Genomic DNA, 8,127 nt, shown 5'->3' on the forward strand with positions numbered 1-8,127 from the left:
AACATAATTGATTTCCTTTGTAATCTGACATTTTATTTTATGCATTTAAAAACATAATTCTTAGAAGGGAGCCTATAGGCTTCGCCAGATTGCCAAAGGTGTCCAGGTCACAAATAAACTTAAGAAAGTCCTGCCTTAGAACATGATTATGATTTTCTAGTTCTAAGTTCAAGGTCTACCTTTGTAATAAAGGGGCTGAACTAGAACTTAATGTCACAGTAGACAAGCAGTATGAATTTCTTAATTATTCTCAAGGAAGAAATTCTATTGGCACAACGAGAAATAAAGGCAGTCTTTTTCCCCTCATAGGCCCTCTCTAGTTTTGTCCATTCACTCTAAAGTACAAAGCTGTGAGATGTTACTTGTAGTTTAATTTCTTTCCACTAACCTTTCCAGAGCTATAGTTCCACTGGGAATGGAGAAATCACTGCATTTAATGGTAATCAAGTAAGATGTCAGAGAGACCAAACCAGGACTTGAGCAATTTCTTTCCATTCTTCAAGTGAATTGGGGTCAGCAAGGGCTTTAAAAATGAGCTCTTTGATTCCTTGCTTCTAGGCAGCAACTTATCCAGGGTAAACAGGGCCAGAAACCCAGATGATCGCACTGATGCACTTCCCACCATGATTATCACTTGATATTGATGAGTCAGCCAATCTTAATTAGCTACCTAGAATTTATATAGCTCCTTCTAAGTGTCAGGCACTTTACAAATATTATCTCAGAGAGAAGACTCTGGGAAGATGGCAGAGTAAGTCAGAAAACTTTTGGCTCTCCAAATTTCCTCCACAAAAAAAGCCGGAACATTCCCACAGAGCAGGGGAAATCATCAAAAGTCAGGGTAAAGCGGATGTCCTCCTAAGACAATCTAAGAAGTCTCCAGGAAAGACCAGACCTCCAGGGGCAGAGGTGCAGCCTAGGTGAAGTACAAACATTTCCAGGCCAAGTCTGCAGAATCTACAAATGGTAAGTCCTTTGGGCAGCTGGGTTGGGAGGCAGCCTCAGCCTTGGGAGCATAGTGTGGGGCTTGGAAGATTGAGTAGGAAAAGATTGAAGAACTTTCCACTGTCAAGGGATGTCCAGCACAGTTGTGCTGACCAGACTCATCTTGGGCTACAGGGAGAAGGAGCTAGCACATGTCTGTTGAGAGCAGTAACACAGGGACAAGGACCCTGCTGGCTCTGGCGCTTGCAGGAAAGCAGAGTCCTTGATTTCAGTTCCAGGGCAGTAGGGGTTAAGTGACTTGTCCAGGGTCATACAACTAGTAAGTGTCAAATGTCTGAGGTCGGATTTGAACTCAGGTACTCCTGAATCCAGAGCTGGTGCTCTATCCAGCTGCCTCTTCTTCTTCTTCTTCTTCTTCTTCTTCTTCTTCTTCTTCTTCTTCTTCTTCTTCTTCTTCTTCTTCTTCTTCTTCTTTTGGAAGATTCTTCTAAGAATGAGACGCAATGACCAAAAAAAAAAAAATGGAGGAGGAGACAAGATTTCTGAGGCAATATAGCATAAAAACTTTTATGGGGTTAGGATTAAAGTTTAAATTGGTCAGCTAAACTAAAGGACATGGGTCTGGGGTAACTCTCCTTGAGAAGCTAAATTCAAGGACAAACCTTGAGAAGCAAGAGTGATAAAGCCCCATTAGGTGTGGCTGCTGCCTGAGTAGCACCAGGGGGACAGAAATCGATCCAGAGATCAGAGCAGCAGCCACACCTCACCTGACTTCTCCTAGTCCACCCCCAATAAGGGCTATCATCCATAAAAGCTATGGCCTTTCTCCTGTTCGAGGAGATAGGTATCCCAGAGAATCATTTCCTTTCTCTAGTGGTAAATAAAAAATTATTTTATCTAATTGGATTTGTGCGCAAGACATGTGTAATTCTTTTGTGTGTGTGTGTGAGGAAATTGGGGTTAAGTGACTTGCCTAGGGTCACACAGCTAGTAAGTGTTAAGTGTCTGAGACTGGATTTGAACTCAGGTCCTCCTGAATCCAAGGCTGATGCTTTATCCACTGCACCACCTAGCTGCCCCACATGCATAATTCTTTAAAGAGGAATACCTAAGAACCCTCTCCCCAACCAATTTCCCCATGACAAAAACTAAATAGAAAGAGGGAACTCAAATAAGTACCTTAGGTACTTTAATTCCATGAGGAATATGGAGACTAAAGAAGGAATGAATAAACATAAGGGCCCCACAGCCTATTTATTGCTTACAAGACATATCTAAAAAGCAAAAACATATGCAGAATAAAAATGAGGGACTAGAAAAAAAATTGACCATGCATCAGGTGGACTCAAAAAGTCAGGAGTTGCAATAATGCTATCAGACAAAACAACAACAACAAAAATTCACAATACAAAGAGATAAACAAAAAACTACCTTATGCTGAAAGAACGCATACAAAATAAAGACTATAACTATTATATTCCAAATGCTTTAGCATCTAAATTCATAAAGGAAAAATTAACTGAACAACAAGAAGACACAGATAATAATACAATAGCAGCAAGACTTTAATGTCCCTTTTTAAGTTTTAGACAAATCTAACAGAAAGATAAATAAAAGGGGAAATAGAGAATCAAACCAATTGCCAGAGAAAATAGAACTAAAAAAATTTATGGCATCTTCTAAAAATAACTGCTAAAGAATATTTCTCAGTATCATATGGAACTTTTACAAAAATTGGCCATGTATTAGAGCACACACACACACACACACACACACACACATACACACACACGTTGGGTGTCCCAAACTCATTCAAGTGAGAAGTTCAGGAGCTACTGATTCCATTTCTGATTGGTATGACGCCCTTAATTTTCAACCAGGACTGGTTTACCCTTTCTTAAGCAATCTGATGGGTGTTCTACCTGCCTCTCCCCAACCTGCTCCTGAGGGCTCACCTTATTAATGATGAACTTAGCTCAGAAGAGATCTACCAACCTCAGCTTCCCCTGTAGCTGAGATTACAGGCATGTACCATGATGCAAAACACATATATAATGTGATTGTTTACCATCTCAGGGAGGGGAGGAGGAAAGGAGAGATAAAATTTAAAACTCAAAACTTTAAATAAAAATGTTTATTTTTTTTAAAAAGAACACATATATATTGCAAATAAGTATAAGAAGGAAAAATAGTAAATGCATCCTTTATAAACCATCATACATTAAAAAAAAAGTGATCAGTTCAAAGAGTAAATAAAAAGACACAGACCCAATGCAGACCAAACAATGAAATCCTAAATAATGATTAGATCAAACAACAAATCTTAGAGACAATAAATATGTGAAAGAAAATGAAAATAATAAAATAACATCCCCAAATTTCTGATATAGCTAAAATAGTCCTTAAAGAAAAAATTATATCCCTAAAAAACATAGATTAATAAAACAGAAAAGGAAAGAATTACTGAACTGAATATGAATTGGGGGGAGCGGGGCAATGGGGGTTAAGTGACTTGTCCAGAGTCACACAGCTAGTAAGTGTCAAGTGTCTGAGGTCGGATTTGAACTCAGGTCCTCCTGAATCCAAGGCTGGTGCTTTATCCACTGTGCCACCTAGCTGCCCCTACCAAAAATGAATTTTTAAAAATTAGAAATACAAAAAATAAAGTCACAATAAGGATAAAAATGGAGTTTAAAGGAGAAATAGATAAACTGGAAACCAGAAAGACTGTGGAAATGAAGCCAAAACTAAAAACTAGTTCTGGAAAAAACATTTTAAAATAATAAATCTTTAGTCAAACTGGTTAAAAAGAATATGGTAAAAAAATCAATTAACAAAATGTCAAATGATTAAGGTGAAATCAGAGCAAAAACAAGAGATTAAAATAATAATCATATCCTCATGTATATATATATATATATATATATACATATATATATATATATATATATATCTCAGAACCTACTAACAAAACTGAGACTATAAAATAAGGGGAAAGAATACATTCAAAAATGTAAATTACCCAAACTAAGAGAAAGCTGAACAGAGAGCTTAAATAATCCATACTCAGAAGAGGCAATAGAACTAGTTGTAAAGACCCAGAGGAAAATACTAAAGGAAAGAAAATTCCTGGTCCTGAAAAATTCATAGGAGAATTTTATGAAACTTTAAATAAACAACTGCACAAGCAAACATAGCTCTAGTATTTAAACCAGGTAAGGATAAAACAACAACAAAAAGGAACTATGGACCAATGTAATTAATGAATACTGATCTAAAATTTTAAAATAAAATCCTGTCAAATAGATTATATCGATTCATCCAAAAAATATCTGATTATGACCAAGTTGAATTTTGTGCCAGTGAAGATGGATGGTTCAACATTACAAAGGCAATCAACATAATTAATCATATCAAAAAATAAAAACATCCAGAATCACATGATTATCTCGATATATGCCCCAAAAAAAGCCTTTGATAAATTACAACATTTACTTACACTAAAAACCCTACAAAATAGGGTAGTCACAGAGGGACCTTTTTTAATCTCATAAAAAAGAATTTATCTAAATCTAAAAGCAAGCATTATATTCAACAGGGATGATACACTAGAAGTTTTCCCAATAAATATAAAGGTTTGGCAAGGTTGCTCACTCTCTCTGCTGCTATTTGATGTAGTTCTTCATATGCTAGCAACAAGAATAATATTAGAGAAAGAAATGAAAAGTGAAAAAGATAGGCAAAGAGAAGATAAAACAATCCCTCTGCTGATTAGAGGAGGAAAAGAAAAAGGAATAAGCATTTATGTGTCAGGCACTGAGCTAAATGCTCTTTACAAATATCTCATTTATCCTCACTACAACTCTGAAAGGTAGGTGCTATTATTAGCTTTACATTTATAAGTGAGGAAACTGCAACAAACAAAGGTTAGGTGCCTTGCCCAGGATCACCCAGTTAATAAGTGTCTGAGGCCTGATTTGATCTCAGGTCTTCCTGACTACAGGCCCAGTGCTCTAGCTGATGACATGATGATTTGCTTAGAAAATCTCCAGGAAACAGCAAAGATACCAAGTTAAACAATTAATAGCTTCAGCTGAGTTGCAGGCTAAAAAATGAACTCACAAAAATAAATATCACTTTTTTTTTGTTTGTTTGTTTGTTTTTTGCTGGGCAATGGGGGTTAAGTGACTTGCCCAGGGTCACACAGCTAGTAAGTCAAGTGTCTGAGGCTGGATTTGAACTCAGGTACTCCTGAATCCAAGGCCGGTTCTTTATCCACTGCGCCACCTAGCCGCCCCTAAATATCACTTTTTAAATAATAAAAATAAAATTCAAGAAGCAACAAAAGGAAAAGAAATTAATCAATCTCCCAAAGCATACAAAATACTTGAATATATTCAAATACAGTGTTCCTTAAAGAAATAAAGAACAACTTAAATAGCTAGAGAAACATTCCATGCATGGAATGTTTTAGACAATACTACCAAAGTTAGTTTGCAACTTTAATGCTGTACCAATCAAACTATCATAGTGATATTTTATAGGATTCAATGAAATAATAACAAAATTTATTTGGAGAAACAAAAGATCTAAAATATAAAGGAAAATAATCCAGACCTCAAACTATATTTTGAGCAGCAGTCATTTAAACATTAGGTATTGTTTAAAAACAGAGAAGTAGATCATTGGAACAGACTAGACAAGAGAAAATCAGAAACAATGAAACTCAATAATCCAGTGATCAATAAACTCTAAAACATGAATTACCTAGGAAAAGACTCCCTACTTAAAACTCCTGGGAAAATTAAAGTAGTGTGACAGAAATTAGGCTTAAATTAACATCTTACATCATATTACACATAGAATTCATAATGGTTATATGATCTCAATATTAAAGATCATATTACAAAATGTTAGAAAAGGGGATCATATGCCTTTTACAGCTACAGCTAGGAGATATATTCTTTTTTTTGTCCATAATACAGCATTTATTGTGGGGTAAATGGGCAATAACTGCCACTGAGGACATTACAATCATATATATTTAAATAAGATTGGGAAAAATATAACTTATTAGCCCACGTCCCCCTTCCCCTTCAAAAAAAAAGGAACATCAGCTCTACACTTTACACATTCATTTCTATTGATACATTAACTGATGTTTTGTTTTAGAAATATAATCATGATCATATGCTATGGAAACATAAAATGAACTTTTTGGAACAGAAATGTTAGATAAAATATACCTTGCTACAATTGTGCAAAAATAGAGCAGAGCGAAATTTGGAAAAGCAAACATTTAATGTTAAGTTTAATGAAACAATACACAATATTTTGAAAAGTGTTAATTACAATAGAATTTGTTGAGCATGAATTTAAATGCATATTTTCCTGGAAGCTCCTCTAGCTCATTTTATTAATCCTTTTGGTTTTTCATCGCCAAATTTTCCACAATATCCTTCCCCTTCCCCTTTCTTAGAGAGTCATCCTATATAACAAATAATATTTTTTAGAGAAAGAGGAGGAAAAAAAATCAGGAAAACCTATCAATACATTGCATAAGTCTGAAATGATATGCAATGTATTGTCTGCTTTGGGATCATACATTTTTAAAATTGATGGTGGAATCTCTGGGCCAAAGAGTATGTCTGTTTTAGAAATTTTATTTGTATAATTTCAAATTACTGTCCAAAATAGTTGTACAGATTTGCAACTCCACCAACAATGCATTAATGTGCTTATCTCCACCACTGATTATTCCCTGATTATTGCCCCCATGGGGGCAGCTAGGTGGCACCTAGGTGGCACAGTGGATAAAGTACTGGCCCTGGATTCAGGAGTATCTGAGTTCAAATCCAGCTTCAGACACTTGACACTTACTAGCTGTGTGACCCTGGGCAAGTCACTTAACCCTCATTGCCCCTCAAAAAAAAAAGAAAAGAAAATAGAACCCCTCCCCTTTTGGGGGCAGCTAGGTGGCACAGTGGATAGAGCACTGGTCCTGGAGTCAGGAGTACCTGAGTTCAAATCCAGCCTCAGACACTTAACACTTACTAGCTGTGTGACCCTGGACAAGTCACTTAACCCCAATTGCCTCACTTTAAAAAAAAAAAAAAGGTAGAACCACTTTTCCCTATACAGCATGTCCAGTCTGGAACCTCAAAAATCCCATATGAAATATATCCTGCTTTACAAGGATAGAAAGACTTTTGGAGATAACCCTTCCATGATTATATTCGTCTATCTAGGTACTGCTTGGCTGAAGCCACAGGGACTGACATCCCCCACTAATCCCTGTCCTTTACGTGTCATGGTGGTTTGACCTGGGTTCATTGCTATGGGTTTACCTGACTCCTCAACAGAGGAAGAAGACTTCCTAATTCCCATATTCATTGGCTCTCCACCCAAACCCTAGCTACTCTGGGGCAAGTTGTTACTTATAGAGTTGCTGATTATTAGAAATAGTTACGGGTTCAACATCTAAGGATTTTCCCCAGAAAAGAGGAAAGTTTTTAAAAAAAATTATGCCCAATGCCACTATATAAATTGGGTATGGAACACATAGTTTATCCTTACATAGAAAAGGGAATTCTAAGCAAGAGACAATTATAGAATGATTAGAACAGAATCTAGTGTTTTGTGTAATGAGTCTTCTGGAGACATACTCCCATCACCTAACATGGAGGTAGTCTACTTCCCCTACCCTTGGGTGGGAGTAGCCTCCTTTGATTGGCTGTGTAAATGGAACAGGCTATGTCTTCGAAACTGACCAGACTGAGACAGCCTCTCTCTTTTCTACATGTTCTTTTTTGACATGTTCTTTCCTGCTGCAGTTAAGTTCATCCACAGCAAGGACACCACAAACTAGACTGACTAGAGGGGAATGACTTCCTCTGTTCTCCCTCTTAGAACCCATTGGCTCAATGGGCCTGGAAGTGTGTCTGGGGTTATTTGTTTCTGTTCTGTGTCCTTCATACTTATTCATTTTAGGTGCAAGTGGTAATCTCTGCTGGACCTGGGACTTGTGGCCATGGTTACCACTGAGCCAAGATTCTAGGTGGGATATTGCAGCCAGCCAACTCTGAAGGGAAGCCTTGAGAAGCCAAGGTGCCTGGGACTGGAGCCCAAGAGGTTTTGTACTTGGAGCTGAAAACATTATGCTAAAAAGCATAGGAGCAAGTA

Source organism: Dromiciops gliroides, chromosome 2 (assembly GCF_019393635.1).
Source record: "Dromiciops gliroides isolate mDroGli1 chromosome 2, mDroGli1.pri, whole genome shotgun sequence".
Classification (NCBI taxonomy): domain Eukaryota; kingdom Metazoa; phylum Chordata; class Mammalia; order Microbiotheria; family Microbiotheriidae; genus Dromiciops; species Dromiciops gliroides.